This window comes from Leucoraja erinacea, chromosome 25, assembly GCF_028641065.1.
Source record: "Leucoraja erinacea ecotype New England chromosome 25, Leri_hhj_1, whole genome shotgun sequence".
NCBI classification, from domain to species: Eukaryota; Metazoa; Chordata; class Chondrichthyes; order Rajiformes; family Rajidae; genus Leucoraja; species Leucoraja erinaceus.
This window is the reverse complement of record NC_073401.1, coordinates 28,080,506-28,093,110: the sequence shown is the minus strand read 5'-3', so window position 1 is coordinate 28,093,110 and position 12,605 is coordinate 28,080,506.

Below are 12,605 nucleotides of genomic sequence, written 5' to 3'. Positions count from 1 at the left end.
GAATGGCCTCTTCCTGCACCGATTGTCTATTGTCACAGGGAGGTGTGAAGAAGGGTCCCGACCGGAAACATCACCTATTCCTTTGTCTCCAGAGATGCTGCCTGACCCGCTGAGCTACTACGAGACCCTTCTTCAGACTATGTGGGCTAGCAGGTTAATTGGCCCTCTTGTAAATCGCCCCTAGTGTGCAAGGAGTGGATGAGAAAGTGGGATAACATAGAACCAGTATGTGTGGGTGACAATAGACAATAGGTGCAGGAGTAGGCCATTCGGCCCTTCGAGCCAGCACCGCCATCCAATATGATCATGGCTGATCATCCACAATCAGTACCCCGTTCCTGCCTTCTCCCCCATATCCCTTGGTTCCTTTAGCCCTAAAAGCTGAATCTAACAGAATGGCACGGTGGAGCAGGGGCCCGGGTACTGATCCATTTAATGTCACCGGGGATTTAAGGTTCTCCCTGATCTCCCTCTTCAAATCTGGTGACATCCCAGACTGTGGGTGGAATCAAGAGGATAGCAGGCAGACTGGGACTTCAATACTAGCAGGCTGGACTATACGGGCCGGATGGGCGCTTGTCTCTGCATGGCAACTACAATGCAACGTTAGATAAAGGTTTGTGCTGTTGCATGTTGCACAATACTGACACTGACTGCCAACAGCGAAGCTGAGAGCCGGCTTCCTCCTCTCGAGGTTAGAGAGCAAACACTTAAGGATAAAGGGGCCGTCCACTTAGAGCAGGGACGTGCGATTTCTTTGCTCAAGGGTGGGTGAATATTTGGAATTCTCTGCCCTCGAGTGCTTTGAGGAGAGTGGATTGTTTCAGCACAGAGGGAAGTGAGGACCAAGGGGACGGACGGGACAAGGTCAGATACAGTTTCAAAACAGGCAGCCAACATCATCAGAGACCCTCACCACCCTGGACACACACTCACCTCACTCCTGCCACCGGGGAGAAAGTGGAGGACTTTATAAACGAAACGAAACTTCTCCAGAGATGCTGCCTGGCCCGCTACGTTACTTCAGCACCTTGTGTCCATCTTCCATATAAACCAGCATCTGCAGTTCCTTGTATATATATATGTATATATGTGTGTGTATGTAAGTATGTATGTGAAAAAAGACAAAATGCTGGAGTGACTCAGCGGGACAGGCAGCAGCTCCGGAGAGAAAGAATGGGTGACGTTTCGGATCCAGACCCTTCTTCAGACTCAGACTCCTTCAGTGTATGTATGTAGAATGTGTGGTGTGTGTGTGTGTGTGTGTGGTGTGTGTGTCTGTGTGTGTGTGTGTGTGTCCTTGTGTGTATGTGTGTGTGTATATACGTATGTGTGTGTGTATATGTGTGTGTGTGTGTATGTGTGTGTACATGTGTGTGTGTGTGTGTGTGTGTGTGTGTGTGTGTGTGTGTGTGTGTGTATGTGTGGTGTGTGTGTATATACATGTGTGTGTGTGTGTGTATGTGTGTGTGTGTGTATGTGTGTGTGTATGTGTGTATGTGTGTGTATATGTGTGAGTGTGTATACATATGTGTGTGTGTGTGTGTGTGTATGTATGAGTGTGTATGCATATATGTGTGTGTGTGTAAGTGTTGTGTAAGTGTGTGTGTGAGCGGGTGTGTGTTTGTGTCTGAGTGAGAGTGAGTGTTTGATAGAGTGTGTATCAATGAGCGAGTGAGTGTTTGATAGAGTGAGTATCAATGAGCGAGTCCTGATGTGTGTAGCATGAAACCTTGCCTAAAAGGGACAATCCTACACACTTAGGGACACTAGGGAGTTCCCGGGGTCACAGCACCCGTGGTCAGGATTGAACCCGGGTCTCTGGCGCTGTGAGGCAGCAACTCCAAACGCTGCGCCACCGTGGGCTTGGTTTTCTTGGTGCAGTGTTTATCCAGGTGTTTCATTAGCACAAACACGTTGTGTTTTAGCGGCAATGTAGCCATGCTGGAAGGCATTAGCCACTGTGCTAAAACACAGCCCCACTTCGACGGAATGTTTCCTGATGAATGGTTTTGACAACATTCCAGTGTTCACCTGTTGTTCGACTAAACGGCCTGTAAGCAGCCCGTTGCCAGCGCATTGTGCTCGAGAGTAAACAGACCATTAGAACAGCAAAACTAGACAACAATCAACGTGTCTGCACAATAACTTGACCCGGAGGTCAATGCCAGCCTTGGCTCCGTAGCAAGCAACACTTGTACGAGTCTCTCCCTGGTCGTATCGGGCAAAAGGTGCAGAAGTGGGAAAACGCACACCTCCAGATTCAGGGTAGACGCAAAATGCTGGAGGAACTCAGCGGGCGAGGCAGCGTCTATGGAGAGAAGGAATTCGGGTCGAGACCCTTCTTCAGGGACAGTTTCTTCCCGGCTGTTATCAGGCAACTGAACCATCCTACCACAACCAGAGAGCGATCCTGAACTACTATCTACCTCATTTGGTGACCCTCCGATCAGTCTAAAGAAGGGGTTCGGCCCGAAACGTTGCCTATTTTTCCTTCGCTCCATAGATGCTGCTGCACCCGCTGAGTTTACCAGCGCTTTTGTCTACCTCCGACTATCATTGATCAGACTTTGCTGGCTTTACCTTGTACTAACGTTATTCCCTTTATCAAGTATTTAGACGCTGTGAATGACTGGTTGTAATCATGCACTAGACAATAGGTGCAGGAGTAGGCCATTCGGCCCTTGGAGCCAGCACCGCCATTCAATGTGATCATGGCTGATCATCCTCAATCAGTACCCCCGTTCCTGCCTTCTCCCCATATCTCCTGACTCCGCTATCTTCAAGAGCCCAATATCTAGCTCTCTCTTGAAAGCATCCAGAGAACCTGCCTCCACCGCCCTCTGAGGCAGAGAATTCCACAGACTCACCGCTCTCTGTGAGAAAAAGGTGTTTCCTCGTCTCCGTCCTAAATGGCTTACTCCTTATTCTTAAACCGTGGCCCCTGGTTCTGGGCTCCCCCAACATCGGGAACATGTTTCCTGCCTCTAGCGCGTCCAAGCCCTTAACAATCTTATAGGTTTCATGATCGATGGTCAGTGCGGACTCGATGGGCCGAAGGGCTTGCATCGCTAAACCAAATCTAAACATCGAAGCAGCGAAGGAGTTAATAGAAGGCTTGGAGCTTAAACCGAACTATCCGTTTTTTTTCACCCCTCTTAAAAGCTTTGAATGTAAAAGCAGAATAATGATTCTAAGTCTCTTTACTCTTTGTGAGAAAACTTTCAGACAGTGAATGGGGGCTTTTCCCACAGACCTCTCGACAGAGAAATACACTTTTTGTCAATGGAGGCTCCGATGCCGCACTTTATATTTAAAGCCTTGTATTGAAAATCCTTTGAACCAAACTCCCTGGAAAAGCCTTGAATTGTCAAAGTAAAACTTGTGTGGATAATTGAGAAAAGCTCCGCACTTCTCTTTGGAAAATAGCTGCCCCGAAGTGTAACAATCCACTACAAACATATTTCGAAATTTGCTTTGAATCCATATTCATTTGAAAGCATTTAATGTCAGATGCATTTCACACCGGCTAGTTTGAACACTGGCGCGTACAAAGGACATTCCTTTTCCCCCCTTCTCTAAGCCACTGAAGCCCCACTTCTAATCTGGGAGACGTAGAATGGGGTGGGGTCCACAAAACAACAGTTAGACTTGCTGTGCAGTTAACGGTCAGAGACCCTTACCCGCTGAGACCCTCATTTAAAACTGTCGTGAACAATGGGTGCTTGTTCTGAAAGCTTGCCCTCCTCCCTCTCCATGCGGGCCGGTCGGTACAATAGGGGAGGGGCGGGTGGGGGCTTGCCCGGAGACTGCTTTCTCTCCCACCTGCCCGACTTACGCGTGCAGGGTTTTCCCACTGCCCCACCAGCGCTGGCCAGCTCCACCCTCTCATCTTCCCTTCCCTCAAATCCTCTCCTCCCATCCCCTCCACTTTCCTCTCAAATCCTCTCAGATCTCCTCCTCTCCTCTAATCAACTTCTCTCTCCCCCCTCTCCTCCCCCATCCTCCTCTCATCTCTCCTCCTCTCATCTCCCCCCCCTCTTCATCTCTCATCTCTCCCCCCCCTCTCCTCTCTCTCTCCCCTCCTCCTCTCACCCCCCCCCTCATCTCTCCCCCCCCTCATCTCTTCCCCCCCCCTCTCCTCTCCCCCCTCCTCTCCCCCTCTCCCCCCCTCTCTCTCTCTCCCCCCGCCCCCTCTCTCCCCCCTCTCCTCTCCCCCCCCCGCCCCTCTCAAATCCTCTCCTCTCCTCTCATCTCCCGCCCAGTCAAATCATCCCCTCCCCCCCCCCCCCCCCCCCCCCCCCCTCTCCTGCCAGTGCGCCCTCACTTTAACCAAACGAGACAGGTGGACAATATCATTACAATAGCACCATCAGAACCAATTGCCTCTCACTCCCGCGAGAAGTCTGGGACTGAGTTAGCACATCAGGACAAGGAGCCTCTGTTTCCACAGGTTTGCTCTTAAGAAAGAAGCAAAGTTATTAGAGGGTGGGAGAAGGGGGGCAGGAGGGGAGGAGGGGAGGAGGAGGGGGGGGGGGGGGGGGGGGGTGAATGTGCAGACAATCCCCATCCCCCCCCCCAACCCCCTCCCCTCCGCGTACACTTGCAAAACAGCAATTAGGAAAAGTACATTGACTGCAAGGTGTTGCACGAGGCTCCAGAAATCTCTTCACTAATTATATTCCTGCCTTTGCCCAGCAGTTTTACACTATTAGGCCGCACCGCTGAAGCCAAAACATTTGTAAATATTAATTAATGAACAAGGATACGCTTGTTAAATGTGACAACACTGAGAAATACATAGTAGATACATACCTTGCTTTAGTGACCCGGGCTTAGCACTTGCCCATTGAAACGACAACACGAGGAACTCGAGCAATCCCGTTCACGGACTGTTGCCATTGAGGGGGGGGGGGGGGAAACTGTTGCCATTGAGGGGGGGGGGGGGGGGGGGGCTTTTGGTTTAGCTGTATTTTAGCTCAGAATTTAGATTTCCTCTGAATTAGCCAGTTTTTAGCCCTGACCACCAAACTGCAGACTGTGGCGCAGCGGTAGAGTTGCTGCCTCACAGCGCCAGAGACCCGGGTTCGATCCTGACCATGGGTGCTGCCTGTACGGAGTTCGCACGTTCTCCCCGTGACCTGCATGGGTTTCTTCCAGGTGCTCATGTTTCCTCTCACGCCCCAAAGACGTACAGGTTTGTAGGTACATTGGCTTCGGTTCAATTGTAAATTGTCCCTAGTAAGTCCAGGTCGCTGGTCAGCGCGGATTCGGTGGGCCGAAGGGCCTGTTTCCGCGCTGCATCTCTAAACTGCACATCTATACCCAGGGCGGCGCAGCGGTAGAGTTGCAGCCTCAAAGCCAGGGACCCCGGGTTTGATTCTGACTACTGGTGCTGTCTGTGCAGAGTTTGTACGTGACCTGCGTGGGTTTTCTCCGGGTGCTCCAGTTTCCTCCCACGCTCCAAAGACGTGCAGGTTTGTAGGTTGATTGGCTTGGCATAAATATAAACTCACATGTACATAAACAAATCTTTAAGCCCACTGACGCCCATGAGTTTCCAGACTGATTCCTGGGATGTCAGGACTTTCATATGAAGAAAGACTGGATAGACTCGGCTTGTACTCGCTAGAATTTAGAAGATTGAGGGGGGATCTTATAGAGACTCACAAAATTCTTAAGGGGTTGGATAGGCTAGATGCAGGAAGATTGTTCCCGATGTTGGGGAAGTCCAGAACAAGGGGTCACAGTTTGAGGATAAGAGGGAAGTCCTTTAGGACCGAGATGAGATTTTTTTTTTCACACAGAGAGTGGTGAATCTGTGGAATTCTCTGCCACAGAAGGTAGTTGAGGCCAGTTAATTGGCTATATTTAAGAGGGAGTTAGATGTGGCCCTTGTGGCTAAAGGGATCAGGGGGCATGGAGAGAAGGCAGGTACAGGATACCGAGTTGGATGATCAGCCGTGATCATATTGAATGGCGGTGCAGGCTCGAAGGGACGAATGGCCTACTCCTGCACCTATTTTCTATGTTTAAGTGCTGGAGTAACTGAGCGGGACAGGCAGCATTTCTGGAGAGAAGGAGTAGGTGACGTTTCGGGTCGAAACCCTTCTTCACACACGGACCGTGAAGGTACAGCGCAACTCTTTGCGTATAGAAAGTTATCCAGTCTTTCTTCATAAGACAGTCCTGACATCCCAGGAAAAAAGTCTACTCCTTAAATATGTACGCAATACTCCAGGTGTGGTCTCACCAAGACCCTGAACAACTGCAGTAGAACCTCTCTGCTCCTATACTCAAATCCTTTTGCAATGAAAGCTAACATACCATTCGCTTTCTTTACTGCCTACTGCACCTGCATGCCTACCACTGGGTCCCTCTTATTCACCCTCAAAACATTTACCTGCTGCCACCAAAAATAACCTCACTTACCCAAATCCACTACAGGATACTGAGTTGGATGATCAGCCGCCAACCTCTACACCATGTCTGAGCGGGACAGGCGCATTTCTGGAGAGAAGGAGTAGGTGACCCCTTCCCCGGACCGTGAAGGTACCCCTGGCTCCAGGGAGCCTGAGAGGAGGAATGAACGAGTCGTCAAAGCCCTGGGTTTAATTAGGGTTAGTAGTAGCGCAAGGACAAGCGCACGGAGAAGCCTTTTTAAAACATTCATGAGACCTCGGGTACATTTCCACCCTCGGCATCTTAGCGGGCGATGGGATCTGAATGGAAAGGTATCCTACTCCCTCCACGTTCAGTGCGTGCACCTTATAACCATATAACAATTACAACACGGAAACAGGCCATCTCAGCCCTTCTAGTCCGTGCCGAACACTTACTCTCACCTAGTCCCATCTACCTGCACTCAGACCATAACCCTCCATTCCTTTCCCGTCCATATACCTATCCAATTTATTTTTAAATGAGGCAGGTTCTCTGGATACTTTCAAGAGAGAGCTAGATAGGGGCTCTTAAAGGCAGCGGAGTCAGGGGAGAAGGCAGGAACGGGGTAACATAGAAACATAGAAAATAGATGCAGGAGTAGGCCATTCGGCCCTTCGAGCCTGCACCGCCATTCAATATGATCGTGGCTGATCATCCAACTCAATATCCCATCCCTGCCTTCTCTCCATACCCTGATTGGTACTGATTGGGGATGATCAGCCAAGATCACATTGAATGGCGGTGCTGGCTCGAAGGGCCGAATGGCCTCCTCCTGCACCTGTTGTCTATTGTCTAGTACATTATTACAATCACAGCGTCTAGATACTTGATAAAGGGAATAACGTTTAGTGCAAGGTAAAGCCAGCAAAGTCCGATCATGGATAGTCCGAGGGTCACCAAACGAGGTAGATAGTAGTTCAGGACCGCTCTATGGGTGTGGTAGGATGGTTCAAATGGCCTCCTCCTGCACCTATTGTCTGTTGTCTAAACTTCGTACAGACAGCAACCGTGGTCAGGATCGAACCCGGGTCCCTGGCGCTGTACTTACCGCGAACTCCGCATCCGTTTGGACGCGCTGGACGCATGCAATCGCATGCTGGTGGGACAGGCCATCACCGCTGCGCCACCGTGCCCGCCCTTAAGTTCACAACTTCAATAGTGGTACAACCTTCCTGCAGCAAACGCTGTTCACGTTATTCACGTCCTTGCCTTTATCCTGTAGCTGTACACTCGATTGTAATCTGTACAGTCTTTTCCCCCCGACTGGTAGCGCGCAACAAAAAGCTTTTCACTGCACCTCAGTACACGTGAAACATAGAAAATAGGTGCAGGGGGAGGCCATTCGGCCCTTCGAGCCAGCACCGCCATTCACTGTGATCATGGCCGATCACAATGGAAATTAAACTGAATTAAATTAAAACACTTCCATTACCTTACACTGTAAAGCTGAAGGTAGACAAAAGTGCTGGTGGAACTCAGCGGGTGCAGCAGCATCTATGGAGCGAAGGAAATAGGCAACGTTTCGGGCCGAAACCCAAAGGAAATAGGTAACGTTTCGGGCCGAAACTCGGAAGAGTTTCGGGACGAAACGTTGCCTATTTCCTTCGCTCCATAGATGCTGCTGCACCCGCTGAGTTTCTCCAGCATTTTTGTCTACCTTCGATTTTCCAGCATCTGCAGTTCCTTCTTACACCCTGTAAAGCTGAACTTTTCTTACTGGGATAGTTATTAGCTCAGTCATTTTTTTTGTTGTTGCTAGTATCTTTAACTATCTTAATTCCAGAAACGCAGAGACACCTTCAGACAGGTTAGTTTGTTAGTGTTTAAGAGGGAACTGCAGATGCTGGAGAATCGAAGGTTACACAAAAAAGCTGGAGAAACTCAGCGGGTGCAACAGCATCTATGGAGCGAAGGAAATAGGCAACGTTGCCTATTTCCTTCGCTCCATAGATGCTGCTGCACCCGCTGAGTTTCTCCAGCTTTTTTGTGTAACCTTAGTTTGTTAGTGGGTTAGTTTGGCTGGTTCGTCGATAAACTTGTAAACCGCGTGGAGAAGAAATAGACGCTACTAGTACCTGCATTATGCATGCGTCGTAATGCCCGCTTTTCAATTATTCCCGAGGGATTGAGTAAGAGACGCTAGCTTTCCAATCACGCAATGGATTTCCCCCTCCCCTGCTAACCGAGACACACGGGAGTGTTACCTGGCAAAGGTGAACGAACGGTGATGAATAATTCAGGAGCTGAAGTTATGTGGTTGGTAATGTGAATGCGGGCGGGCGAGAATACCTAAGCAAGGGCTGTAACAACGCTGCAGCATTATAAGAAGGCGCTGGACAAAAGTGCTGGAGAAACTCAGCGGGTGCGGCAGCATCTATGGAGCGAAGGAAATATAGAACGGAGACGAGGAACGAACCCGGGTCTCTGCCGCTGTTAGGAAGTAGCTCCGTTTTCCTCCCACACTCCAAATATGTGCAGATTTGTTTATTAATCGCTTTCGGTAAATTTTCCCTTGTGTGTGTAGGATAGTGTTAGGGGATCACTGGTCGGAAAGGACTCGGTGGGCCGAAGGGCCTGTTTCTACGCTGTATCTCTAATGTCCAAAGTCTAAGATCTAAAGACAACCAGACCTCTCTATTTCCTTCGCTCCATAGATGCTGCCGCACCCGCTGAGTTTCTCCAGCATTTTTGTGTACCTTCTTAAACACTACAAGGCACTGCTCAGACCACGTTTCCAATATTGCGAGCAGTTTTGGGCCCCATATATATTTTTTTTTTTGGGGGGGGGGGGGGGGGGGGGGGGTTAATTTAGAGATAGGTCTGGTTGTTTTTAGACTTTGGACATTAGAGATACAGCGTGGAAACAGGCCCTTCGGCCCACCAAGACCGCGTCTATCAGCACCCCCGCGCACTTACACCAACACACACACCAACACACACACACACACACACACACACACACACACACACACACACCAACACACACACACACACACCACACACACACACCAACACACCACACACCCACACAAACACCACACACAACACAACACCACACACACACACCAACACACACACACACACACACACACACACACACACACACACACACACACACACACACACACACACACAGACACACACACACACACACACACCAACACACACACACCAACACACACACACACACACACACACCACACACACACACACACCAACACACACAAACACACACCAACACACCAACACACACGGCAAGTTTATTTGTATAGGACCTTTCAATAACAAGGAAATTCAAAGTGCTTTACATAAAACATTATAAGCATTGGAAAGAAACACAGATGAAATGACATTTAGCCGTAAAACGATTATTAGATTATTCAGATAAAATAATTACAAAATTAAAATCAATCAAATAAAATATTTAAAATAGAATAAAACCAGGAATAGAAGTTACAGTGCAATATAGGTAATTCATAAATTTAACACACCCCAATTTACACTTATACCAAAGCCAATTAACATAACCGACAAACCTGTAAGTCTTTGGAGTGTGGAAGGAAACCGGAGCTCCCGGAGAAAACCCACGCTCCCCGTACAGACAGCACCAGGGGTCGGGATCGAACCCGGGTCTCTGGCGCTGTTAGGAAGTAGCTCCGTTTTCCTCCCACACTCCAAATATGTGCAGATTTGTAGATTAATCGCTTTCGGTAAATTTCCCCTCGTGTGTGTAGGATAGTGTTAGGGGATCACTGGTCGGAAAGGACTCGGTGGGCCGAAGGGCCTGTTTCTACGCTGTATCTCTAATGTCCAAAGTCTAAGATCTAAAGACAACCAGACCTCTCTCTGTATCCACTCAGCTCCCTTGTATATGGTAACAATTAGCTGACAATTAGGATCAGATGTTTGCATTTAATCTTTAAGTTGTCGAGACTAATTGAAACGGCTCTTTCTGCCCTCCCAGTGCAGTTGCTCACACACCAATGTATCCTTGTATCAATGTTACATTTGCAACTAGAACTCTTTAATGTTCTGTTACTGTAGGCGGAGACTTCGAATTAGAACATAGGACAGCACAGGACAGGCCCTTCGGCCCTCAATGTCCATGCCAAGCATGATGCCAAGTTGTGGACGCAGCCCAGATCATCACACAAACCAACCTCCCTCCCATTGACTCCATCTACACCTCACGCTGCCTCGGCAAGGTCAGCAACATGATCAAGGACCAGTCACCCCCCCCCCCCCCCCCCCCCTTAACTCCCTCTTCTGCCCTCTCCCAATCAGGCAAAACAATAGACAATAGACAATAGGTGCAGGAGTAGGCCATTCGGCCCTTCGAGCCAGCACCGCCATTCAATGTGATCATGGCCGATCATCCCAAATCAGTTCCCCGTTCCTGCCTTCTCCCCATATCCTCTGACTCCACTATTTTTAAGAGCCCTATCTAGCTCTCTCTTGAAAGCATCCAGAGAACCGGCCTCCACCGCCCTCTGAGGTAGAGAATTCCACAGAATCACCACTCTCTGTGAGAAAAAGTGTTTCCTCGTCTCCGTTCTAAATGACTTACTCCTTATTCTTAAACTGTGTTGCCCCTGGTTCTGGACTCCCCCAACATGGGGAACATGTTTCCTGCCTCTAGCGTGTCCAGAGGGACAGATGTATGAAAACGTACACCTCCAGATTCAGGGACAGTTTCTCCCCAGCTGTTATCAGGCAACTGAGCCGTCCTCTCACCAACTCGAGAGCGGTCCTGATGTCCCAGCTACCTCATTGGAAACCCTTGGACTATCTTTTACTGGACTTTATCTTGCACTAAATGCTGTTCTCTTTACCCCTATCTGTACACTGTGGACGGTTGGACTGTAATCATATTTCTCTCAATACCCCACTCACTTCCTTGGTCTTGAGAGGAATTCTCGGCATGAAGGGATCAGTGATAGTAGGGTCTAGAAAGGCTGCGGAAGGTCCTGAGAGAGGGAAGAAGGAAAATAATTTCCCCACAAGCTTTCCAAAAGCCTCCTTTAATTCAAATGCTAATCTATATATTACTAAAAGTCTGATCTTGACCGCTTTTGGCCCACTGTGCTGCGATTTCCGAGAGAACGCCGTCACCTACAGCCATCATTTTTGGCCACCTCGCTCAGAGCCCCCCTCCGCCTTCCGGGACCAGAAGATATTTCCCATCGATGAAAAATCAGAGCCATATTAATGTTTAAAAAAAAAATCCCTATTCTCTCTGCTGCCCCTGCTGGCGGCGGGGGGGGGGGGGGGGGAGACTATAAAACCCAGAAGTGCAGTCCCTCACTCAGTCTCTGCCAGAACCAGGAAGCGAGAGTGTCACGGCTCTCTGAGCTGCGAATAACACTGAATGCACGTCTACTCCACGGTGTGTCCCCTCGATGCGGCTGTAAGGTGGCTGCTGCCCAATTGTTTGCCATGGCTTGGCTTTTAAAATCGTTGCAACAGTTGGCTGCCAGCCCAAGAATCCATTCGGCCCACAATGTCTATACTAGCCCTCTGGAAACCAGTACCTTCAGGCCACAACACCCATACTAGCGTAACAGAAAGCCCCCCCTCCCACACTGGCAAACAATATTGGAATTGGTGGAGAGGTGGAATATTGCGTTGGTGACCAGCCCTCCCGTGTGATGCTGGGACCCAACGGGTCCCACTTAGTCTAGTAGTAAATAAAAGCGTGTGGACAAGAAAGGCAAAATAGACACAAAATGTTGTAGTAACTCAGCAGGTCAGGCAGCGTCTCTGGAGGACTAATCAAGGACTGGTCGCACTCCCTCTTCACCCCCCTCCCATCGGGCAAAAGGTATAGAAGTGTGCAAACACACACCTCCAGATTCAGGGACAGTTTCTTCCCAGCTGTCAGTCTGAAGAAGGGTCCCGACCCAAAACGTCACCCATTCCATCTCACCAGAGATGCTGCCTGGCCCGCTGAGTTACTCCAGCATGTTGTGTCTATTTTTAGTGTAAACCGGCATCTGCAGCTCCTGGCAAGAACACTTCAGGCTCGATCACGCTGAGCACCGGCTCCCCTCAAGGCTGTGTGCTCAGCCCGCTGTTGTTCACACTGCTCACACATGACTGTGCTGCCAGATTCAGGGACAATAAGATCATAAAATTCGCGGATGACACTACAGTGGTGGGAC